Source organism: Podarcis filfolensis (genome assembly GCF_964270895.1).
Source record: "Podarcis filfolensis genome assembly, chromosome: 1".
Classification (NCBI taxonomy): Eukaryota; Metazoa; Chordata; class Lepidosauria; order Squamata; family Lacertidae; genus Podarcis; species Podarcis filfolensis.
The window spans coordinates 46,469,031-46,494,742 of record NC_139604.1 but is presented as its reverse complement, the minus strand read 5'-3'; the positions used below and the strand labels follow the sequence as shown (position 1 = coordinate 46,494,742).

The window sequence follows — 25,712 nt, the reverse complement described above, 5'->3', positions numbered from 1 at the left end:
TGCATTTTGTCCTTTAAAGCCTGACTATGGACATCTAGGCCTAAAGCATCCTTGATTAATAAGAGCTCTTTGAAGAGCTCTCCAAGTAAGGCTGCTTGGGACCATTTCAGTGACTCTAGCCAAAGGAGGTTCAACTAGAATCTCTCATTGTTTAGGACCGGACTGGAGTACAACCCTTGTATTGAGCTCATTAGGCCAATGGCCTTCCAGCTTCAATTATTTTCTTTCGCCTATTCTGTTTACACAATAGCTTTTGTATCTGAGGACTCTTTCCAGGGGTACATTAAGTCTGAAATTTTGTCAACAAGAGACAGCAGCTCCGAGAAAGAAAGAGGGGGGTGGGAAAGGTAGGGCGAAATAACTGCCTTAAATTTTATGGCAAGGTGCCATACTATTTTCGGGGGGAAGAGAAATCTAACATAGCATGCTAGTTGTATTGCCAGGGGGGCGGTTTTTTTACATTGAGCAGGGGTGGCTAACCATTTTTTGGCCCAATAGCAAAAAACCTTCGCCAACTTTCTAGGGGCTGCAGGCCAGCAATGGGTACAGTCAAAAGTGGACATGACCACCCACATTCTCACATGATATCAAAGATCTCTCTCTGTTCCCTGATCATCAATTAATAAATCTCATGACTGGAGAGGGAGCAATCTGGATCCCCATCAAAGTGCTGGGATGGGAGGCTGAAACCTCTCCACCCACCCCAGGACTGTGTCCATTTTCTTTCATTCTTTAAAAATACTACAGTTCCCATGATTCTTTGGGGGAAGAGGTGGGATGTAATCCACTGGGAGCAGTCAAATACAACATTCCTTGTTTTGCTAGAGAGTGGACATGCAAGGGAATGTTTGGTCCAGCCAGTTGAACTTCCTGTTACACCTGGTCTGGAGCATCCTTCCTTGCATGTGACTGGTAGGTAGGCGTGACCTTTCCAGACCTGGTAAAAGGCCAAGTCATGCAGCCACCTCCCTCTCTTCAGTCTTCTCTTTCGTCCTGCGAACTTCCTGATTCACCTGGACTGTACTGATTCACCCCTAGGTTATCTCCCATATGGGCTAAACCTGTTTGTACATGTTTGTAACTTTAAGCCTAAAGCCCGCCTTCAGGGATCACACTGTGCTCTGCCTGATTCTGAGTAAAACTACTTTTTGTTACTTATGAATAAGACTGTTGTGTCTTTATTCTTTTAGGGTGGTCAAAGGGGTCTTACCAGGAATAATAGAACATATCTCAATCTGGGCAAGCCAGGTTGAATTGTTTATTGTCTTAAGAGGCTCACACAAGTCTGCAACCAGTTTTCTGCCATGTAAGGGGGGAATACACTCTGCTAAGTGAAGAAACTTGCTAGTGCAATTTAGGAAAGATATTAATAATCAATATATCAACATTCCCACAGAAGCCATGACAGTTTAAAGTGCTATGATACTGCTTTAAATGTATAGTGCAGATGGGCCCTATTACTAAACAGGTCACCATCAAAGATGCTCAGTTTCCATGGGCTCTTCTACCACTGGCACCAGCCCCCCACTTGCTCACGATTGACTCATACGTGGCAGCGTATACGCGCAGCACCGGGAAATCAATAACTAATTCTAGGCTGAAATGGAGGAAGAGAGCTGGAAAGTCCTTGCGGCTCACAAGGAGCCCCTTCCCAGAGCCCGAAGAGGGCTTCAGTGAGCCATTGCTGCACCCAATCAGTTTAATAATATTTTCATAGCAACAATAAGCAGGCTGAGGAACGTAACTATTGTACATAATGGTTTTGGAGGTGGTGTGTTTTTTGTTTTTTCTTCAAATCCTCCATAATGACCCCCCCAAAAAAATAATAATAATCCAAGAAGCAAACAAGAAAGACCAGAAGTTCAAGGACTGTAGTGCACACTTAATAGCCCCAAGGGTAGCACTGATAAAGGTATAATTAGCTGCTTAGTGCATAGGCTCCCTGGACCAAAGCACAGAGAATAGCAGGGAAAGCATCAAACCACTCAAAAAAGGAAGAAAGAAAAAGAACTCAGCATGCACATGCAAAAGTCCTTTCCCCATGGCGACCCCAGCTGTGACCTTGGATAAAACAAGCATCAAGGTTGGTTGGCAGGCTCTTCTATTTAGAATGTCAAACTTCATAGAGAATAGGATCAAACCAGGTTTGCCAAGAGCTTCAATCCCCAAAGACATTTGCCTGCCAAAAATTGGAAACAAGGATTGGAAGGCACAGACCTTCCTACTCAACACTTTCCTCTGAAATAACTTGCACTTAAAAACCGCTATATGAACCCTAAGCCAGATGGACTATTATTGGACACACCGTGTCACAGTTTGTGAGGAAAGTCTCTCTCTCTCTCTCAGCAGCAGCAGCAACAACAACAAACAACAACCAGATTATTGTGGCACCACAAGGTACCGCAGGAGTCTTTGTTGTTTTTACTGCGGCGCAGTCAAATTGGTGGAAAACCCGCTCCACCCATGCATGAATTTGGCTGGTTACAGAGCTGGGTGGAGAATACTTCTTGACATGCAGTAATCCCTTAAAAACAGTACCCTTGCAGTACCTTCAAGACTCAATAGATTTATTGTGGCACGCTTTTGTGAGGGTGCGGTGGGTTAATATATAAATAAGTAAAACCCCATTTTATTGGGTGCACAGAGTGTTCCACATGATACTGTGAGCATACATGCTCCTCTTGCATTCCTGGACTTTTTTCTTTTCTTTTTTAAAAAGTCTTTTCTACCCTGCCATTCCCTGGAAAAGCTTTTCCAGAGTGGGTTATAATAAAATCATGAAATATATACATATAGTAAACAACTACCCCACTGAAATCAGCCAAGCACTCACTGTTTTTCAAACCTCACTCGGTTTAAAACACACACCCCACAAACCGTTTTCTTGTACATCTGCCCACTTCATGTATTTGATGAAGTGCGCTGGCAAAAGCTTACGCAACAATGAATATACTAGCCCAGTAGTTCCTAATCAGCCAAGCACTGTAAGCCCCCTGTTTTTTAAAAGCCAAGCTATGGACCCCTCCCCTACTTTTGAAATTGTTGGTATCTTTATGGTAGTTTTAGATTTGTGAATGGTACACTCTGGGGTCTGTGGATGGCCACCATATCAGCCTTAAGAGGCCCCACTTGCTATTTTTCCAACAGCAGGCCAACCAACACTTCCCCCCTCTGGAAGGAACATTGTAGGACGAGGCTGGAGAACCTGTGGCCCTACAGTTGTTGCCGCACTCCAACTCCCAGGCCCAGGCCCCCTGTTGTCTGGCAATGCCAGCCCAAGACCATCTCAAGGCTCCTGGGTTCACCAACCCTGTAATAAGTGATTGCAAATCAGAGACAGAGAATTTTGTAGCAAGAACAAAACCCCAAAATATGTGACTTGCGATCTCAAGTTTAGCAATTCATATGAAGCAATATGAATTAGAACCAGACAAATAACTTTGCCTCCCCCCCTACAGAAAAGTATATTGCAATTAAAACAATATTTTTCCATTTTCCATTGGTCCCTATTGTTCTCTCCTCAGCTCCACTCACTACTTCCTGACCTGCAGAAGAGAGGCATGTTGAAGTCGGGCACCTGTGTGCAATGTAAAATGGTACAGATCCCACCCATAAACTTCAGACACGTCCAGGTTTTTCTTCCCAGCCATTTGATTTAAGCAACAAGACTGTGTGCTCCAGGGGGCAGAGTTCAGGACACAGGAGTCAGGTTCCAATATCTGACAAAGAGCCTGTCTATCAACTTTGCCTTCCCACTAATGTTGGCATCTGACCAGTCAGATAATAGCCATATGTAGTTTTAATAACAAAACAAGAGAAAGTTATGACAACTCATGGTCAACTCTTAAGCCAGTGTTTCTCAAACTTGGGTCCTTGGTTGTTGTTAGACTACAACTCCCATCATCCCTAGCTAGCAGGACCAGTGGTCAGGGATGATGTGAGTTGTGGTCCAAGGACCCAAGTTTGAGAAACACTGTTCTAAGCATTTGTGGCATATATTATTGCCACAGTCCATTAAAAAAAACAAAACTCAGGCAGCTAACCAGGATTTCACGGATTTTGGTTGTGAACTCTTCCAAAGCTAAGTGCAATCGTAGTGACAGGCCCCATGCCCCTTCTCCCAAGCTCCAAGTTGGGAAAATGGGTTCATCCCTGTCATGTTCATTGTCACACTCACCAGACAGGGCAAGGATGCTTGTGACAGAGTCTATAGCAAACCAATTTGCGGACTCTCCATCCCTAGCACAGACTGCAACCAAGCATGCGGACAAGGCATTCTTGACTTCATGGAAAATTTAACAACATTTGATGGAAGCCTACTGACAGCACTTGATGGGCCAGCTGGCTAGCACTGAAATCCTGCTTCCTGCTGTCACAGCAGGAACAACAACTGGTTACATCATGGAACTGTCGTGAAGACCACAAAGAGCTTTGCAAACCTAGCTGGCAGAATCCAAGTTTTGTCTGAACTTGGTAACAGGAAGTTCAATACACTGTACAAAAAAATAATCTGTAACGGAGATGGCCAACTTTTTCCGGCATAAGTGCCACATTCACTCTTGGCCAACCCTCTGGGAGCTACATGGTGGATGTGGCCAAAAGCAGGTATGACCACTTCACATTCATGCATGCTTGCACATTCTCAATTGCACAAGAGACATAGTCCCATGGAGATCAGCTAGGAAGGTGGGCTGCTGGTCCCCTCTCCATCCCAATTTGCAGGAATGAGGCCATTTGCAGTCCTATTAGGGTGGTGGGTTGAGAGGTTTGAACCTCTCTGCCTACCCCAGCACCATGCCTACTTTTGTTTTATTCTATTTTTGCTGCCACTGCCCAAAATTTGTGGGGTTACCAATTTTGCTTTAGGCACACCCCACTCACTCCCAGCATGCACACACACACCCCAGCATGTGTGTGCTCACCCCAGACAGCGAAAGGAGACACTATATCCCTGGGAGAGGGTAAGTCTTCTCTTCTTCTTCTTCTTGGGAAATAAATTATTTGTACCTTAATGCTATGCAGAGATTTTAAAAACTGCCTCTTGCTACAAAGCATTTACATTTTAAATAGATATCGAATGTCACAATTGTTCCTCTGCAACATTCTCTATTTTAATTATAGTGAAGTACTGCAGTTATTTTGGCAGATTATGAAACAAGCCCCCCAAAAATGAATAGAGTAGAACCTCAGGTGGGTCTTCAAATGTATTAATACTTTGCCTGCTATGACTAATTCTTTATTTTTCTTTAAAAGTCAGAAGTTTCAAGGAAAGCTTTGTCCATAAGCTTTGTTTTCTAGAAAGGTTCCCAAGACAGATCTGTGGCCTTCCAAATAACACATCTGGACGACTCTGCTTTTCTGCCCAACAAAGCCATTTCATTGATGTTTCCCATAGGTATTTTCTCCTCCCATAAACTCAACACAACATCTTTGCTCCTATTTACAGTCTGACACAGTGGCCCTCTCACATGTAACACTAAACTATGCTTTAGCACTTTGTGCACAAGTTAAAACTACCACAAATGAAGGCTTAGTCTTGTCCACTCTCTCATCCCTGCCTCTTCTCAGCCAGGAAGATTTCACCAGCAATAATTTCCATTTTCAAATAATCTCAAGCTTGTCACTGTTGTACGAACCAGAGATTGTGGCCTAAAATAAAATAAACCAACCAGCTTCATAAACCATGGTTTGAAGTTGGCTTCTTTCGAATGTAACAACCCTGGCAGATCAGACCAAAGGCCCATCTAGTACAGCATCCTGTTCCACTGTGGTAAACCAGATGCCTCTGGGGAGCCCACAAGCAGCACATGAGTGCAACATAACCTTCCTGCTCGTACCTTCTGGAAACTGGTATTCAGAGGCATACTATTTCCAATATAGGATGTCATATATAGCCAACATGACTAGTTAGTAGACACTGACAGCCATTATGTCTATATGTTACCTTTTCCCAGTTGCATTGGAGGAGGAAGCGCATGAATATGAGTTTTCGCTTGGGCTCATTCCAGCTTTCGCATATATTGCTAATTCATGATGTACAACCAAGATCAATGGCTGTGTTTAGACATGATAATGAGCCATGGTTTATCATTACTGAAATGATCCTGTATGAGCTTTCCCTCTCCTCTCCCAGCACAGCTACAAGGAGATCGCTTTCATTTTTTACTAACTGCATCAGCTAGACTGGTGACTGGGAGTGGCCGCCAATACCATATAACACCTGAAAGACCTACATTGGCTCCCAGTACGTTTCCGAGCACAATTCAAAGTGTTGGTGCTGACCTTTAAAGCCCTAAATGGCCTCAGCCCAGTATACCTGAAGGAATGTCTCCATCCCCATCATTCAGCCTGGACACTGAGGTCCACCTCCAAGGGCCTTCTGGCAGTTCCCTCACTGCGAGAAGTGAGGTTACAGGGAACCAGGCAGGGGGCCTTCTTGGTAGTGGCGCCTGCCCTGTGGAATGCCCTCCCATCAGATGTCAAGGAAATAAAAAACTATCTGACTTTTAGAAGATATCTGAAGGCAGCCCTGTTTAGGGAAGTTTTTAATGTTTGATGGTTTCTTGTGCTTTTAATGCTGTTGGGAGCTGCCCAGAGTGGCTGGGGAAACCCAGCCAGATGGGCAGGGTATAAATAAAAAATTATTATCATCATTAGGTTCAATCCCTAATCCTGTGGTTAGTCTCAACAATGGTTTGTTGAACTAGCCTAGCTTCATAATCCATTGTTTCTAGTTTGCCTTATTTCAACGAAAGCATAGTTAGGGTTAGCCACAATTTGTCAGTTTGGATATAAGAATTTACAGTTAATCTAAAAGAGAAGCTAAGTCTTCCAGTCTCTTCCTCATGGTCACACCAGAGGAGGGAAGAAGGGGGAACGCATGAGCTTGAGGCTCCCACAGGCCCATTCCCACCCCATGGTTTTCAAGCCTACAACTATGCATTATGAATGCAAAATTTTACAACCTGTGTGGATTTATTCAGCTAAGCAAATCTGCATAAGGAAGGTGCATGGCTTTTCGCAACATAATTGAATTTTTACAAAATGAGACCTATTGGAGGAGCATACCTTATGCACAAGGAGTGAGCGACTTGAAATAGCTCCATGCATGGTAATTACTTCCTAGTTGCTAGTGTCACAGCTGCAGTAGCGCTTAAATCTGTAACATATATCCGACACCTAATTATCTGCACCATAGATTAGCGTGAACAAGTGGAACTAAGTATTACCATGCTGCAAACGACATTGGGTGGAGCTCAGCAGAGACAAATTTTCATAGTTCACATTGCCGCCACCCCCAAAAAAGGCTGTATGTGAGAAAATTAGTTTGTAATTTAAGCCACGACTTTGTCTTGAATTATTTGAAGTGGTACTAAAATAATAAAGTAGCTGAGAATAAGGAAAGCAGAGTTCCCCCTCATTATTCAGTAACCATAGCCAATCCCCACATATGTAGAAAACAGAAGGCAACCCAGAACTCCTATATCTCTGGGTTGTTGTTTTTTAGAAACTAAACAATGCCTGAAAAATCCAGAGCAACCATCTTCTCAAAACACACAGAGAGAAAACCAAGGTTGCAGCCTGGAAATTCCCAGAGAGGCTTGAGATAGCAATGGCACCTGGCAGTTTTTCAAAATAATCCTCCGAGGGCTGCTGGAAGCTCACATTTTGCCAAGTATATGAGCAATATCCAAGCAAGCCATGCTCAGAGTAGGCCTACTGAAATCAGCAGGCTTACTCCAAAGCATGACTTACTTGCGTATCAATTTATATTCAAAGGAGGAGAAAAAGTGGCCAGAGAAATCAACTAACAATAATGCTGCCATTCAGAGAGTGTCTTCTGATCTGATAGCAGGCCTATTGTTAGCATATTTCTCCCACTTTACATTTTGCTTTGTTATACTCTGTGCAGTTCCACATGCATCATCTCTTTGCTAAGAATTTGTTTTTTAAAGCAGCAAAGTTCCACTGAATAAAGAGGAGACCTGATGGAAACTGCATCATGCATACATGCTTCTCGAAGGGCTGCCCTTATTCCCAATTTGGAGTCTACATCAGCTAATCCAATAGAGTGGTACCTCGGAAGTTGAACAGAATCCGTTCTGGAAGTCCGTTCGACTTCCAAATGTTCAGAAACCAAGGCGCGGCTTCCGAGTGGCTGCAGGAAGCTCCTGCGGCCAATCGGAGGTCATGGAAGCCACACCAGACGTTCAGGTTCCAAAGAACATTCGCAAACCGGAACACTCACTTCCGGGTTTGCAGCATTCGGGAGCCAAAACTTTCAAGTCGCAAGGCGTTTGTCAACCAAGGAAGACTGTACTACAATTGCAACACTTGCTTGATATACACATCACTATAAACATGTCTGCAGACTACCATATATACTCAAATATAAGCCTCGAGTGAGGCGGCGGCAGCAGAGGAACGAGCAGCGAGAAAGGAGCCCTTTCTCGCGGCTTGTCCCTCCGCTGCCGCCCGCCTCTCACAAGGGCAGGCACAGGAGCCATGGCTGGGAGAGGCACTGCACTGTGCCTCTCCCAACCGGGCTCCTGTGCCTGCTGTTGCTAGCGGCAGAGGCAGCGGCAGAGGGACGAGCGGCGAGAAAGGAGCCTATTCAGGCTGCTCCTTCCTCCTCCGCCGCCATCAGCGGTGGCGGTGGCGGAGGAACAAGCAGCCCAAAAGGAGCCCTTTCGGGCTGCTTGTTCTTCCTCCTCCGCTGCTGCCACCACCAGGTTTGTGGTGTGGTGAACCGGCTTATACTCGAGTCAATAAGTTTTCCCAGGTTTTTTGTTCTAAAATTAGGTGCCTCGGCTTATATTCGGGTCGGTTTATACTCGAGTATATACGATATTTCAAGAGTTCAGGGAACCCTTTAGGCAAGGCTATCAAAACTGACTTCTCCAGGACTTAAACTGCTCAAGCATTTTCCAGGCAAGCTTCCTGGCTTCCCAAGACTTAAGCAGCCATCCTGTATTATTTGTGCGCACTTGAGCAAATAACCACAGTGATGCCTCATGACAATTTAAAAAGAGATTGATCAATTATAACACAAACTACTAAAATGTATGCTGGGCTCGGCTAATTTAATTGTTCAACAGTTGTACCCAGTGCTTTTTCTACTAAAATATGAGGCGTCACTACTACCCTGGGCAGCAAAAAGAAAAAGAAAAAAGTACTACCAGTACTCCATACACATTAAGTAATGTCACAAACAAAAATAAGCTCTGGCCGCGCTGTGGTTATCACAAATTTGTCAAAGACTTATAAGCAGGCCTCAAAGGTCCTGCCACTTTAAAAAATGAGAATTAGTTAGCAACTTTCTGTGTAATCTCCCCACTGGGCAATCACTCCCTTGTAAACAGCAGATTTAAGAGGTTTAAAAGATGACTTTGCAGGCTGTCCATATATTAGTCTGCTAGACAGACAAATACCCCCAACACCGTAAAAGTGCTAGGCAACGAAGCAGACCCTTAGATACCAGTGTGATAGATGAACACATAAGAACCTGACTGGAACACTGAACAGGAGAGAAAGACTCCAGGCTACTATTCTTCACCATTAAATGCACGGACAGGGGGCTGAAATATAGCTTTCCTTTGAACAGGTGATTATTCTGTCCATCTAAATGTTGATCTTTTTGATATTTCTACAACAGTAAAATCTGCTATCAACCCCAATAACAAGCATGTTGTTTCATACAATTGTTATTGTTGTTGTTATTTATTCATTCAATTTATATACCACCCTCTATCCAAAGATCTCAGGGCTGTGTTCAACATTAAGAACCCGTGCAGAGTTTGTCTGAGGCCCACAGGCTTGTTCGTGGCATGCCAGTGTAAGTCCAGCAAGCCCCTGGCGGTAGCCCCTGGCGGTAGCCCCTTGGCCAGCTTTGCCCTCCAAGGCCTGGGGCAAGCGCACCCAGCTTCTGCCCCCCACCCCCGCTGGATGGACCTGTTAAGAACATAATTTATGAAGCAAATGTCAAAAAAACCCAAATGCACAGCATAATAATACACATAATAATAAAATAATCATAACAGCAGCCCCACTGCTGCACACGCATTAAACAGGCCATTGATTATTCAATGGCCAAAGGCCTGGGTAAAGAGAAATGCTTTCGCCTGGTGCCTAAAGACATGTAATGATGGCACCAGGTGAGCCTCTCTAGGGAGAGTGTTCCACAGACAGGGAGCCACCACAGAAAAGGCCCGTTCTTGTGTTGTCACCCTGCAAACTGCTTGGGGAAGGGGGGCATAGAGAAGGGCCTTGGATGACAAGCACAAGGTCAGGGTCAGTTCATATGGGGAGAGGCGGTCCTTAAGGCAATGAGGTCCTGACCCATGTAAGGCTTTACAGGTCAGCATCAGCAGTTGGGCCAGAAATAAACTGGCAGCCACTACAGTTAGGCCAGGATTGTTCCATACAATCCTTTCCATTTGCTCTGGAGTACTTACTCATCACTGCTCTAATTTTGCTTCACTGCCTCACATTTTCAAAGTGTATTACTGGTCAGTTTGCAAAAAAAGGTCTATTTTGGTCCACTGCATTTAAGCTATATGCTTTAATGTTCAACCATTTCATCTACGTCTCAAGCCCTATTTAGGCAGCCTGGAGTATAAAGAGGCCTTGTACTGTATTTTGTGCCCCAGCTCTAAAACCATTCACCTGAAATGCGCTATATTTATGTACAGTACAAGCTCATAGCAATGTACGCACAAGTAGAACTCACTGAGTTCAATGGGCCTTACCTTCCAGGAAAGTGTACACAGGACTGCAGCCAAATTCCTATGCACACTTGCCGGTGAGAAAGACCCAGGCGTTTTAGTGCCTGTTCAATTTCTGCTGTAATGAACCAAGTTAGTTTCCTTAGTTGTTGAAAAGTAGCACAAAACAATGGACAGGGTAAAAGATTTAGAAGAGGGAGACTATACACACCAGGGTGCTACCCCTAGGGCCTTGAGTTGGTGCACAGTGTTCCCACATTTCATTTCAAATAGAAATTTGAAGGTTCGCTATGTTGCCTTTCACCCTCAATGAGATATATAGCTAGGGAGGGGCCGACTGCACCAGGCCAGGGTCCAATCACACCTCAGGTAGCATTCTGCAGGCAAAATGACACCACCCATGGACTTACTGCATGGCCTTGGACAAGATGTTCTGCACGTCTTGCATACTAATATTATATACCAGGAGTAGCCAACATAGTACCATCCAGATGTTGTTGTACTACTACCCCTGTCATCCCTGGCCATTGGCCATGCTAGGAGTTCAACTGTCACTTCCTGTGCGGATCGACCTGGAAGCCATGCTGGTTGGTGCTGATGAGGGTTGGGAGCCCACAACATAGGGAGGGTCCCATGTGGCCCAGCTCTGGCATATGTGTTTATTCAAAAGCAAGCACCACTGCACTCCAGGGAAGCAGGCACAGAATTGCAGACTCAGCTTCTCCACTTGTAAAATGGGAATAGTTTCCTACCTTAGAATGAGAATTGATGTTACTGCTCGCTATCCATTTTAGCAAAAGTTTTTAAAGTACATCTAGCATGAATTAGTACATCTATTAGAACCCATGCCAGTAAGCTGGTTAAACTGCTACATACAAGTGTTAACACAATCTTCGTAGCTGTGCTGTTATCAGCAAAATCACAATCACCATGGAATGGTCAACTACGCTTATCTTGTCTCTGTGTGTGTTTTGCACAGAACTGTCGGAGGCTGAACTGAATTTTCATTTTTAAGTCTCACTTGGTATAACAGATACCCCAACCCGCAGTTCATCTTCTATGAACTCATGCATTGGACGAAGTAGGAGCCGTCATGATGTAGTGGGCAGTGTATGACAGACCTGAATTGGGGAAAACTGGGTTAAATTCCTCTTTAGCTCAGTGGATCACCGTGGCCCAATCACTCACTTAAGACTATGAACCTAGAAGCATTTCCCCCTTAACTCAGCAAAGCTTATTTCTGAGCAGACACGGATAGGATTGCACACTTATCCTTATCGTAGGATAGCTGTTGTGAAGATAAAGTGGCAGGGAGGGGAAAACACAGACTGTGTACGCTACCCTGAACTGCTTAAAATGTAATAAATCAATGAATATAAATAATAGGCTTCCTCTCTTAGAAACTTCATCCCACAATAATTTGTTAGCCTTTAAAGCAAGAATTTGGAATCTGTGGCTTTTCATATATTACTGGACTACAGTTCCCATCATCACATACTTCTTGCCATTCTGGCAGAAGTTGATGGGAGCTGAAGTCCAACAACATTTGTAGGTGTCCAGTCCCCCTCATCCCTGCCTCAAAGGTCATCATAAGATTCTTTTGTTCTTTGTGCTGCAACAGACACAATGCTCACTTACCTGTAAGTCCCACTGAACGCAACAGGATTTACTTCTGAGTATACAGGTCTAGGATTGTACTGGAAAGCTAGCTACCCTTCTAGAGATCATTGTCATCCTATATATGTCCTTCTCAGGAAGGACAGCTCATTCCTTATATTCCCCATCCCTCCCTCCACTGACTTCTTTCACGCATGATGATCCTACTGCATTACGAACTATGTCTCCATTACATGTCAGTCCTGATAAATGCTAGTGGGACACTGAATATACTATATAAAAGAGATTAAATTCATATGAATTCAATGTAATATTGACAATCTGAGGAGAAATACCAGTATGACAACCAAAGGTACAGAAACACTGAAAAGCCTAATACAGTGGTATCTCGGAAGTCCAACGGAATCCATTCCAGAAGTCCATTTGGACCCTCGTACCTACGGGACCGCCTCTCCTGGTATGCCCCACAAAGAAACCTACGGTCTGCAAATAAAAACATCCTGAAGGTCCCAGGCCTCAGAGAGGTTAGGCTGGCCTCAACTAGAGCCAGGGCCTTCTCGGCTGCGGCTCCAATCTGGTGGAACGCTCTGTCACAAGAGACTAGGGCCCTGCGGGACCTGACATCTTTCCGCAGGGCCTGCAAGACAGAGTTGTTCCACCAGGCCTTTGGTCAGGGCACAGCCTGACTCCCTCCTCTGGCAACCTGCACAGAATTTTGCTTAATGGTTGCCATCAACTTGATTTTAATTAATTTTTATAATGAAATATTTTTAGAATGTTGGTTTATTTGATTGTTTGATTATTTGATTGTTGTTAGCCGCCCTGAGCCCGGCTTCGGCTGGGGAGGGCGGGATATAAATAAAATTTATTATTATTATTATTATTATTATTATTATTATTATTATTATTATTCCAAAACGTTCGGAAACCAAGGTGCGGCTTCCGATTGGTGGAACACTCACTTCTGGGTTTGCGGCATTCGGGAGCCAAAACGTTTGACTCACAAGGCGTGTGGTATCCAAGGTATGACTGTGGTAACTGGAAGGGTTGACTATCACAAGTAACATTTTTTTAAAATTGATTATGTTCCAATATTACTTATAGCGAATAAAAACATATTACCTTTGCTTACATGCTTGACAGTAGGGATGGAGAATTTGTGGCACTCCAGATCTCATTGGACAACCAACTCCCATCAGGGATGAGGTGAGGGCCATAGGTTCCCAATCCCTGCTGAACCGCAACTCAAGGGTGTGCGTTTCCAGTTGTCTCCCCACTATGATCACTCTTCCAGAGTATCTCTACCACATGAACTAGAATGGGACTTGTTTTAGAATGTTTATTATTGTTAGCTGCCTTTGCTAGATGTCTTTTTTTACACTAACATCACAATACAATTAATCAATCAAGTTTACTGTAACAAAAAAGGCAATATTCGAGACAGATTTTGAGCCAAGAAAGGGTTCATGAAAGATTTCAGAACTTGACTTGAACATAACCAAGCAAATATATCACTCAAAGATGCATAATTAAGTATTCACCAACTAAAACAGATCATGTGGAACAAGGAGCCATGGAATGCTGGAGCCACCTGAACCCACCATGTGTTTCGAGTAAACATACCTCATGCCTTTCCTCCAGCCTTCTCCATGAAACACAAAGTTACACATTCATTCAGAAGTCTCAAATCATCAAATGCACTAGTTCCGGCCCAACAGCTTACTCAACACGGCTTTGTCCCACTCTGCTGCAATTATGGCTCATGTAACACTATATACCCAAATTTGAAAAATCAAGGGGGCTTTGAGTGGAAATTCTCACGATCATGGTCACGATGCATGTTCCACAGTAAGATAACAGGCCACAGTTTGGTGACATAAACATGCTTTGTGGGCAAAAGATCCAGATAGTGGTGGACTATAACTTCCATCTCTTCTTGACCATTGGCCATGCTGATGAGGACTGATGGGAGTTGGAGTTCACTAACATCTGGAGGTCACAGATTCCCAACCTCCAGGATCAACCATAATGGGCTAGATCAGTGGTTCCCAGTTGGCTAACTACTGCAGATCCCCTACTTTTGAAAATTTTGATATCTCTGTGATAGTATTTGTTAGGTGAATGGTGCCGTGGATCCCCTGGGTGGTTTAAGTGGACCCCCTGGGGTCCGCAGACCACCAATTGAGAACCACTGGGCTAGATGAATCCTGGGTCTAACTCCATATGTTTCATGAGCTCATGAGAAGAATACCGTATTTTTCGCACGATTGGACGCACCGGACCATAGGACGCACCTAGTTTTCAGGGGGGGAAATCAAGGAAAAAATATGATTCCCCCCCCCCGGCAGCTCTGGGAGCAGTGGACAGGCTGCACGCAGCCTGTGCGCTACTCCAAGACCTTCTCCCTGCTTTTGCGGGAGGTGGCAGAATTCCCCCACCTCCCGCAAAAACCCACAGGAGCCCCGCGTGACTCCTGCGGGCTTTTCGACCAGGAGGGAGAAGGGACTGAAACGGCCCGTCAGTCCCTTCTCCCTCCTTGGGGAAAAGCCCCCAAGAACCGCTCGCTCTTTAAAGGCTGCGCGGCTCCTGCGGGCTTTTCTAGGAGGTGGGGGAATTCCTAGAAAAGCCAGCAAAGCCGTGGAGCTCCTTTAAAGGGCGCACGGCTTTTGCGGGAGGTGGGGGAATTCCCCCATCTCCCGCAAAAGCCCACAGGAGGGAGAAGGGACGGACTCGGCCAGTCAGTCCCTTCTCCCTCCTTGGGGAAAAGCCCCCAAGAGCTGTGCACTCTTTAAAGGCTGCACGGCTCTTGCAGGCTTTTCTGCGAGGTGGGGGAATTCCCCCACCTCCTAGAAAAGCCAGCAGAAGCCACGGAGCCCCTTTAAAGAGCGCGCGGCTTTTGCCTGCTTTTGCGGGAGGTGGGGGAATTCCCCCATCTCCCCCAAAAGCCCACAGGAGGGTTGAAGAGTAGCGGGAAGGCGTCGCACGCCTTCCCGCTGCCCCCCAATCTCTGGGGCTGGCGATGGGGGAAGCGCTGCTTTCCCCACCGCCAGCCTCAAACCCGGGTTGGAGAGTAGCGGGAAGGCATCGCTGCCTTCCCGCTGCCCCCCAATCTCTGGGGCTGGCGATGGGGGAAGCGCTGCTTTCCCCACCACCAGCCTCAAACCCGGGTTGGAGAGTAGCGGGAAGGCATCGCTGCCTTCCCGCTGCCCCCCAATCTCTGGGGCTGGCGATGGGGGAAGCGCTGCTTTCCCCACCACCAGCCTCAAACCCGGGTTGGAGAGTAGCGGGAAGGCATCGCTGCCTTCCCGCTGCCCCCCAATCTCTGGGGCTGGCGATGGGGGAAGCGCTGCTTTCCCCACCACCAGCCTCAAACCCGGGTTGGAGAGTAGCGGGAAAGCATCGCTGCCTTCCCGCTGCCCCCCAATCTCTGGGGCTGGCGATGGGGGAAGCGCTGTTTTCCCCACCACCAGCCTCAAACCCGGGTTGGAGAGTAGCGGGAAAGCATCGCTGCCTTCCCGCTGCCCCCCAATCTCTGGGGCTGGCGATGGGGGAAGCGCTGCTTTCCCCACCGCCAGCCTCAAACCCGGGTTGGAGAGTAGCGGGAAAGCATCGCTGCCTTCCCGCTGCCCCCCAATCTCTGGGGCTGGCGATGGGGGAAGCGCTGCTTTCCCCACCGCCAGCCTCAAAGAGCAGACTCTCCTGGCTTCAGCGGAAGCAACGCAAAGCCTCCGGAGCGCAGGCTTCCGAGGCTTTGCCTTGCTATCGCTGAAGCCAGGGAGCCTGCATTCGCTCCATAGGACGCACACACATTTCCCCTTCATTTTTGGAGGGGAAAAAGTGCGTCCTATAGAGCGAAAAATACGGTAGTTTCTACCCTACCACCTTCAATTCCTGCAGGAAAAGAAAGATAAGAGGGGGAAAGCACTTCTGCCACAACAAACCCCTAAGACAGCAAACTTAAACATATCAGACACTAAAGCCTACTTGAATCAAAGCACATTGCTTCTGAGTAAACATGATTACCTTCAGGTAACGTAATTTTGAGTTGCAAACGTGGCAAACCCGGAAGTGTATACTTCCAGGTTTCACGGCACGCGCATAAGCGCTCTATCGCACCACATGCGTGCGCAGAAGCAACTCCTCCAGATACAGACTTTTCGGGGTAAGTACGGACCCCCGGGACGAATTAAGTTTGTATCCAGAGGGTCCACTGTAAATACAAAGGAGAGTGCAATTGTGGCGAGGCTCCTCCCTAAACAGGCTGGGGAGAGTAGTGTTCACGCTAACACTTACACATGCAGAGTTGTTTTTTTATAAACTAAGCACCTTGCCCAACCCGAGAAAGGATTTTAAACCCACTCCTACACACACAGCCCCAAAAGTTGACATACCTGCTGCAGGACATGGAATTGGTGGAGGATAAAACTGTTGTTCCTTTCAGCAATTACAGATACAAGTCATTCCAGATAATCTACCCTTCCCTATGCTCTTCCACATTTTGGCCCCCAACACCTGAAATATTTGGGGAGGGGAAATGCAGGGCTCTTTGGGTCTCCCAGATTCCTCCTGCCCACGTATACCAACCTCATTCACCCATCCCAGTTAACATGAATGAAAGCAGTAGAGGGTGTTTCTTGTAGGGTGGCTGACCACCTCTGCTTCTTCAACCTCTCCACCCTCTCCCACACACAGATGATCAGTCAATGTGTGCCCAGCCACATTAAAGGCTTTGTGGCAGAGGAGCATGGCTCACGTCATTCTGAGGGCCACTTCTACATTGCTAATATAGCAAGAAATCTGCATCATTGCTTCAGCTACATACACACACTATATGTGACACACTACAACCCATTCTCTATTCACCTCTTCTCTCTCCACCTCCATTGCAGGGCTGTCTACAACCCATGCTCCTCAGATTCATCCTCTGTGCACCATGTCTAGCATGCACTCACTCTCTTCTCTCTGCATCCTAATTCATAACCTTCTGTTTCCTCCTTCTTCTGCATATCAGTTATCTCCTCACACTCCCACAGCTCTCTTTGCACCCCATCTGTTATTCACCCACCCCTTTCTCTTTTCAAGGGCTGGCCCACAGATAAGCCTGGCTGGGAGGGGGAGGAGGGAAACAAGTGCCTGGAATTGTACCTCGAGGGCAGGGAGTGGGAACCTGTAGCCCTCCAGATGTTGTTGGACACCAACTCCCATCAGCCTCTGCCAGCATGGTCAACAAAATAAAATAAAATAAATTCCTTCCAGTAGCACCTTAGAGACCAACTAAGTTAGCTATAGGTATGAGCTTTCGTGTGCATGCACACTTCGAAAGCTCATACCAATAACTAACTTAGTTGGTCTCTAAGGTGCTACTGGAAGGAATTTTTTTATTTATTTTGTTTTGTTTTGACTATGGCAGACCAACACGGCTACCTACCTGTAACTAGAAGCATGGTCAACAGTCAGGGATGACAGGAGTTGTAGTACAGCAATATGTGGGGGCCTACAGCTCCCCATCCCTGCACTTAAGAGGAGACAAATAAGATGGTCTGCCCTCCACCTATGAACTCAATACTGTGTAGGTATGATTACAGTATACTTCTGCAAGAACAAGTTCAAAGGCAATAATAAGCTATCCAATCCATATGAACTGCAGGGGAAGGGGCAGCTATCTTTTATCTGGGAAGCAGGCTAGCCTTGCTGACCCAGAACTGCTATGGAACTAGGTAGCTGTAAGTCTCAAGAGGAACTCCACCATCACCACCATTGAACCATAGGTTTGTTCTTTTTAAAGAATAAGGAGTTATATGCACTGAAGAAAAAGGAGTACAATGTTCTTAGATTAGTTTATAGTATGACATTGGAAGACAGTAGCATCTCTTGTGTTTATCGTTCCGAGTGGTACTTTGAAGAAGCACTTATTCTCTTACAGAGTTGAAACAAAAATCATTTCAAAACTGGCATGGCATGGCAGGGGAAGCCATCTTTCTCATCCATAAAGATCTAAAAAAGGTCTATATAACAGATGCTATTGTAATTTCTGTATATTGTACTGTACAGTTGTGACACAGTGTTCACTACTATAGCTGATGGAGGGAGTGGAGACAGTCAAGAGATCTTATTTTGGAAACATTATGGCTCAAGGATGATAGACAAAAAAAGGAAGCCAAAACTGACAACTATAAAAAGCTACATATATACACAGTCACACCAGCTGAGAGATCAAACATCTACCTTCCTGAGAGAGGTATAGTTCTCCCAATTGCATAGCAAGTGAAGCAGATCATCTGTAAAGGCTCCAAAACAGTGGAAGTAGTTTCTGTGATAGAAACACCAGAGGCCCAATAAGAGACACAATCATCCCCATGTTCCCCTCACCAAACTAAACTTTTTTGCAAATTGTTTTATTGCAACATCTTCATTTGGGCACTATTGATAACCACATAACTGAACTGATCAAGTTTTGAGATGAACGCTCTGAGAATTGACCCCTGTACTGTGCCCACTGAAGGCATCAGGAAGTTTCATTTCATTTTATATGTTTATAAAACTGGGAATCATCGATCGATGACAACACCACATTTATTAATCCACATACCTAGCACACACAGATAAAGGCTGCAACAATAGGACAAAGATACCTACGCATTTTGGAATGAGAAACTGAAACAAAGACAAACAAAAATCTCCAAAGAGCCAGTTAGGGAAAGATACACAGGACTAAGGTGGAAATAGAAATGCATCCTTTTCTATGGCAGCACAGGCTTGCCTTAATCTCACATTTAAGCACAATAGGAAGAGGTGGGGATAAAACAAAAGCTGCATTTCTCTGGTCTTTCTTTCTCTCAATGTAGATTACAAACACATGGAGAAATTCAGAGGCTCCTCCATAGGTCACCCAATCCACCCTTCCCAGCCTATATAGATGTACCCGCCCTGCACTAATCCTTACGAATTTGCTTTGTTCGAATATAAATCTCAAAGAGATGGGAATAGGGCAGGGGGAGATATCCCTCTGGCAGGTCACTTTCTTACCAGAGTTCCCCCCCACCCACAACTATCATGCTCGTCCATTGTGCCGGCGCTGGAGATCTTTCCCCTATCCTACATGCGGAGAAGACTGAAAGCGCGACCTCAGAAAAATAAAGAAAGGAGCCAAGATGCGAAGCCCAAGCAATTTTGTCCCGCCCACCCTGGCATAGTCTTTCACCTACAGAGGATCCCTCTCGCTCATCATCCCCGCTCGCCATCCAGCCAGCTCTGCAGCTCCAGACAATGCTCTCCCTTCGCGCTCCCCACCCGCACACCGCCCTCGCCCTCGCTCCCCTCCCCCTCCAAGCCCCCTGCCCATGCAGATCCCGGGCAACATGACAGTGCAAGGGCGGGCGGGTGTGAATACCTGGCGGCGGAGGCTGTGGCGCCGACACTGGAGGCGGGCGCAAAGATATTTGGACTCCTGCACGTCCTAAAAGAGGCATTCAGACGAATGGGAGCAGCAGAAGCCTTTAATCCCCGCTGCTGCTCCTGCTGCTGCAATGCATGGCTGATGCTCTTCTCCGCCCCTGTGTTGCCGATAAAGCTGCAGCTTGGGCTTGGTAAGAATGGAACCTCGGCGCGCAGGCGCACTCGCCGCTCGCTAGGAAAGACTGGAGTGGGGGGGCGGTGCTGCACATGCGCCGTAGACCACAGCACAGGGGCATGCGGTGAGCATGCGCCTCTTGTTCCTGGCTCTTTTAGGGACCATCACGCATGTGCTGCCCGAGTCTCTTCCCTGGCCGACGCTCCCGCCGACAGTCATAGAGGTCCGTCAAAGGCTAGATAGAACCAAGGGGGGGGGCATCTCTATGGTGACGTGAATCCGATACTGGAAGGCGCGCGGCGGAGGGATGCAAAGTGTGTAGCTGAGGCGATGAGCTCACCGCGCGTTGTACGCATGCGTCGGCCAGCCGTATTCTAGTAATGACGTATGTGCACAAAACGGCTGCTGCATTCCTTGATTAATATTAATAAGAGAACGAGAGGGGGCGGAGTTACGGAGTGGAGATGAAGGCTGAGCGCGCCGGTCTCGCCTTCCGGGGTCAAAGGTCATAAGAAGGCAATGCAGTATTATTTCAAAATAATTAGGGAAAGGGGTGGGGGTGGGGATTGCGTCCTAAAGAGACACACTGCACAGGGAAGCTTCTAAGGAAGTAATATTTCCTTCCCGCTCCCCGTTATTATTCCTGATTACCTGTTGAATTTCTGCCTGTTGTTCTAGTGTTAACTGCATTCAAATACATTTCAACTGGTATTGCCTTTAAAAGATCTCTATCTCTGTGTGTGTTTGTGTGTATTTGGGCGGTGGGAGTAAGAATCTTATGGCACCTTAAAGATTAACTGCAAAATATGTATACATGTCTACTCAGAAGCTTCACTGTAAAAAAATATGCATTGTTTGTATTTGGTTTGCCGTTACTATTCTGCAAAAGTGAAGAACAGTTATGGATTGAAGGTTAAATTTATATTTCAATAAGCAGTTAACCATTTAAATGATCTAATAAAGCAGCTATGGTTATACTTGGTTGCAATGAATTCCTTAATGGTAGCCCTTGTCCATCATTTGTCAGGTTAAGAGGTACCGCTGCTGATTGGAACTTACTGAGAGGATTGCTCACACAGAGACGCATCCTAAAATGCTTCCATTTTGCTCATTGTCTGCCTGCCTCTCTGCTGACTCTGTTCCAAGCCATCAAAAAGAACCATCAAGAGGAAATCACTGCAATGACCAAGTCATTGTCCTAACAAAAGACAGAGAGAGAAGTCATCAGCAAAACTAAGACTATGTGCCCCATCCTGCACCCTGCACTCTGGGTAATTAGCAATGGAGGATGCCAGAGAGGAGGAGGGAAGTTCCAGGTTTGCAGGGGGGAATGATGTAACCAAACTGAGAAAAGTGTCAGTTTTGCAAATGGGGGGTGGGGGTGCATGTGAATGCTCTGTACTCTAGGCTCAGGTTGTATGTATGTGTAAATAAACCATATATCATAAAGATGTCATAGTCTCTGCTGTGCCTCATTGTCCAAAAAGAAACACAGACCCTGCTAAGTGTACCTGATACCCCTGGAATCTTGCACTGCTCAGAAATTGGGGTGTCGTGTAACAATATCCTCTGCCCGGATCTCTGTAAGGGAGGACTGCATGAATGGGTGGTTAACTTAGAAGGGCCGTAACCTTGTGCCTATTTTGTAATTTGCCACCACAGGAAAAGTAACATTTAAACAGCAGTCCTAAACAGGACTTACTTCTGAGGAGGCATGCATAGGTTTGCAGTGTTAGTTTGTGCAACTTCTGTACGTTGGAGATACGTGAGGAAAAGGCCAAAAAGATTCCTTGTAGAAATGCAAGTACTGTCTCCCTTGCTCAAAAAAAAACAACAACAACAAAACCTAGAATGACAACAGTATGCTGAATTTTACACTTTTCTATCATGGGACTCCTGTTGCTGTGAAGTACACTTTTTCCCTTAAAAGATTTTCACACATCCCTAGCTTTTTTCAACAGTTCACTACAAAGCACGGTGTATTGATTATTCACAACTCCCAAGCTCAAACAGCATGAAGAAAGCATGGATTCAAATAAATCTTCTTATGCCATATCGTTCATAGTCCACGTCACTATGGTGTGAATGGTGCACTGAGCATCCCCTTTACACACATCCCAATAACCATAGACAGTGCGGTTGAATGATTTCTGAAATTCATTTGTGTCTAAACAAAAGTATTATCAAGTGCCCCTTGGAAGAGACAATTTCAGCTGCTGTGTCACACTGTCAGATTGTGAAATAACTTCTGTCACTCAGAAGAAGAAGAGATGTTGGAATCATGGTGGATAATGCCCTAAAATATCAGTAAAGAAGACTGCAGCTATTTAAAAAGCAACAGTGCACTACCATTTTACTTATCAGATATAAATAACACAGAATATAAACCTCCTCCATTAACTGGTAATGGAAATGGTCAAAGTGGGGGCAGGCATGGTTGGATATTCCCATTTCAACTCCATTCATGTCTATGGTGGGATGCAAAAGGGCTGATTCTAATATCCAGCATGAACAGAGAGGACTTCTGAATAAATACATCTCACTTCCTCTTTCAGGTATACTTAAACCTTACTGTGCTGAAGAGCAGAAAGACTGCAGAAAGGGCAGAAGGTCTGTGCAGAAAGACAGCAGTGATGAAAGGGGAATACCAAGAAGCTCCCCCTGACCCTGTAAGGGAAGCAGAGGTGCCTTTGCGACCAATAACTTGCTCTGCATAGAGTGAGGCTTTGCTCTCTGCAGTTTACTATGAACTAATCCTAATGCAAGGACTATGTATGCATATCTTTGACCGACCTTGGGAGGAATAACTTACACATACAAGTCATAATGTAAAAGGCTACTTTGCATATATTTCCAATACACACAAATTGTGCGTTTCCTTTCGCACCTCATTTCCTTTCCTTTCACTCCCCCGCCTTTCACTTCCTCTTCCTTTATTAACATGTTTCTCACCAGTAGTACACAGCAAGCCATCATAATCTCTTCAAGTCCTATTCCTACACTTTAAAAGCCCACTTACCATATTAATTCCACCTAACGGCAAGCCTGCTGTAATATGATGGGAGTTTTAAGGTTGTAAATGAAACAAGCTCACATTAAGGGAGATTCGCTAGTTCTGTATGAAAGGCTGTGCAAAATCAATGAAGGTTGCCATCCTAGGAATACTTACTTGGGAGTAAGTCTCACTGAAAATGATGGAATTCCACAGGGGAGCAGTAAGAAATATTATAATATTGCTGACCTGCTCATTTGCAACAAATTGGGGTATTACCTCTTGTGGGGAACACATCATACTCCTTCTGGGGTAGTTTGTCCACCTTTGGTCCCTATCCAGCACTCAGCTGTCATCTGTGGCTCCTAAAAGTTGCTGGCATGTGACAGCAGCCACATCCCAGGAATGGCTTCGACTGGCCGGCTAAACCAGGTGAGGGTAGCCTATGGGTCTCAATCTCTTGGTGAGTTAGGGACTTCCCCTGTTTGCAAAGCCAGGCTCTGAAGGATTGAGCAGATGAGACCAACATTGGGTCCAAGGGTCAAGAAGACGGTTTCTGCATGTGCTATAGATGGAAGTGGGGGGCAGATGGAGATTGTCAACCCTGGGAAGGAAAACTCTGATCCTAAGCCTCTGCTGCCTTGTGGGATACCTTCAGGAGAAGAAAAGGCTAAAGAGTAAACCCTACACAAATCCCGAGTGGAGTTCCTAAGATGGTTGGATGGCATCTTGTATGCTTCCTTCCAGCAACTCCTGCAGTCAAGCTGGTGCCAAACATATTGCTCTGCTTTCCTTTGGACCATCAGTGAGGCCAAAAGTGGGGTTTGATTGTCTGGGCAGCCCAGGACCTCCATACACACTGCCCAGGCTTGCACCCCAAGAAAGTCACTTTGGTGCTGCTAACACAGTGGTTTGACTTCACCCCTGAAGGTGCAGTCCATTGTCTCTAGAGACAGACAGATGCAAACAACATTATGTATAGTCCAATCTGATGCATTTTAACTTGGAAGTCATAGTGAATTCAATGGAACCATACTACCTAAAGGACCATCTTCTCTAATAAGATAGTCAGATGAAGGGGGACTTGTTTATCTACACAGGCGAGTCCCTTTTCATTTAAACAGGACTAATGAGGTGATTTGTTCTTCTCGGCTGCTGGCTGCCATTTTGTTTCCATTTTTTATCTGCTCTTACCCTATTTCTATATGGTTTTATCATGTTGTTGCTTGTTACGTTATGTGGATTGGTTAGTTTCTATTGTGGATTTTATTATTCTTTCCCACATTGGGCTTTTTAAATTGGAACATGTTGGTGTAAATGTAACAAACAAAAATAAGTGAGTAAGTCCCATTGAACTTAATGAGATTTCTGGGTAGAGAGGCATAGACTAGTGATGGAGGTCAATAGGAATACAATAACTGACCATTTTGAGGGGGAAAGTGCTAGTTTTCAGAATAAAAGCTGGAAATATGTAACTGAAGTTGCAAAAATGTCCTTTATATGTCAGTATCATCTAAACTCCTAGTTGTAGTATAATACACACATTAAAGTTTCATTCCACAGAACTGTGTATCTAGTTATCTGAATCCATGAGGAGTTTTTCTGAGGGGAATTTCAAGAGCAGTTTCTGATATGGCATAAGATCAGCCGCTCTATCTCTACTGTCAGAGGAGGGAAGAGTGCTGTTGCACCCAGGTCCTGCTTGCAGGTTTACCCACAGGCGTCTGGTTGGCCACTGTGAGAAAAGAATCCTGAACTAGATGGTCCACTGGCCTGAACCAGGCGGCTTTTAAGTTCCTATTCTTAACCTCCTCATATTGGCAGCCTCTGAACCTAAGTTCCTAGCTGACCTACTTCTTTTAAAAGAAAGTTAAAAATCAGAAGAGGAGTTTGAAAAAACTGCAATGAAAAGCAAATAGATATGCAAAATGGTAAATAAATTGTATATATAAACAAGAGATTACCGTTAAGCCATTTTTAGTCTAGCATTTTTATTGTGTTTATAAAAAACCCATCTGGTTAATTAAAACCCTTATTACTGTTTTCATCTCTCATTAACTTGCAACAGGGGAAAACCCTTACTATCCATGAACATTATTAAACTCATTCGTTTTAAATGTACATTTAAACAAAAGCTTTTAGTGTTCATACATCAAAACAGCATGACATTGCAATGAAGGTATAATTAAGGAATTAAATGTTGCACTTTCATTTACAGCGTGTATGTTTCGCCCAGACGTATCCTAAGCAATCTTGCTTGTGGTCTAAGGAGCATTTGGAGCTGAGACGTTAAAATCAGAGATGGCCCAAGACTTTTTTGTGTCTCAGAGAAAAAACCAGCAACATATGGGCTCTTATGGTGGTTTTATATAGTTCTAATAGATAAGGCTCAGTTTTTATGTATCCTTACTTTGGAATAAGCTCCTGCACCCTACCCATCTATTCCACGTGGAAGGTAGATAGTGCTGTTGGGATAGAAAAGTGAGAATTATACAGAATCTTAGCTGGCAGCTGCATTGTGGCTAGCTGAGTCACGCTCCTCTCCCAACTTCTCAGAGTGCCCACTAGTAAGCCCCCAGCTCCAGTCTTCCCCATCACTGACATTGCCGTCACTGTTCCCTACCCATTCCTCCATACTACTGAGTATAGAATGGTTTTGGCAAGGCAAAGAAAAGGAGGCAAAATTTGGATTGGCAACTGGAAAGATTGCATTTGAACCAGGGGACAGCAGCTACCAGCTTCTAGCACAGAAGTGGGAAACCTATGGCCCTCCAGATGTTCCTGAACTACACCTCCCATTGACCAATGG

At 45.3% G+C, this 25,712-nt stretch overlaps 1 protein-coding gene and 1 long non-coding RNA gene across 17 annotated transcripts in view; one reads left to right on the top strand and one right to left on the bottom strand.

The window, feature by feature from the left end:
• The window catches only part of CLASP1 (cytoplasmic linker associated protein 1), a 163,330-nt gene extending 143,355 nt beyond the window's left edge, over positions 1–19,975 (bottom strand). For 8 of the 16 annotated variants that reach the window (XM_083584390.1, XM_083584387.1, XM_083584385.1 and 5 more), the window contains exon 1: positions 19,732–19,870. The gene's annotated coding sequence lies outside the window, so the exon portion shown is untranslated. Of the gene's footprint in view, positions 1–19,731 lie in introns of all 16 variants that reach the window. The other 8 variants (XM_083584369.1, XM_083584380.1, XM_083584388.1 and 5 more) reach the window with 3 other exon arrangements.
• A 40-nt stretch (positions 19,976–20,015) lies between these two features.
• On the top strand, positions 20,016–21,362 carry LOC310749386. Its single transcript, XR_014541596.1, has 2 exons — positions 20,016–20,134; positions 20,939–21,362. It is a non-coding gene; the product is annotated as an uncharacterized lncRNA (long non-coding RNA).
• Positions 21,363–25,712: the final 4,350 nt, after the last annotated feature.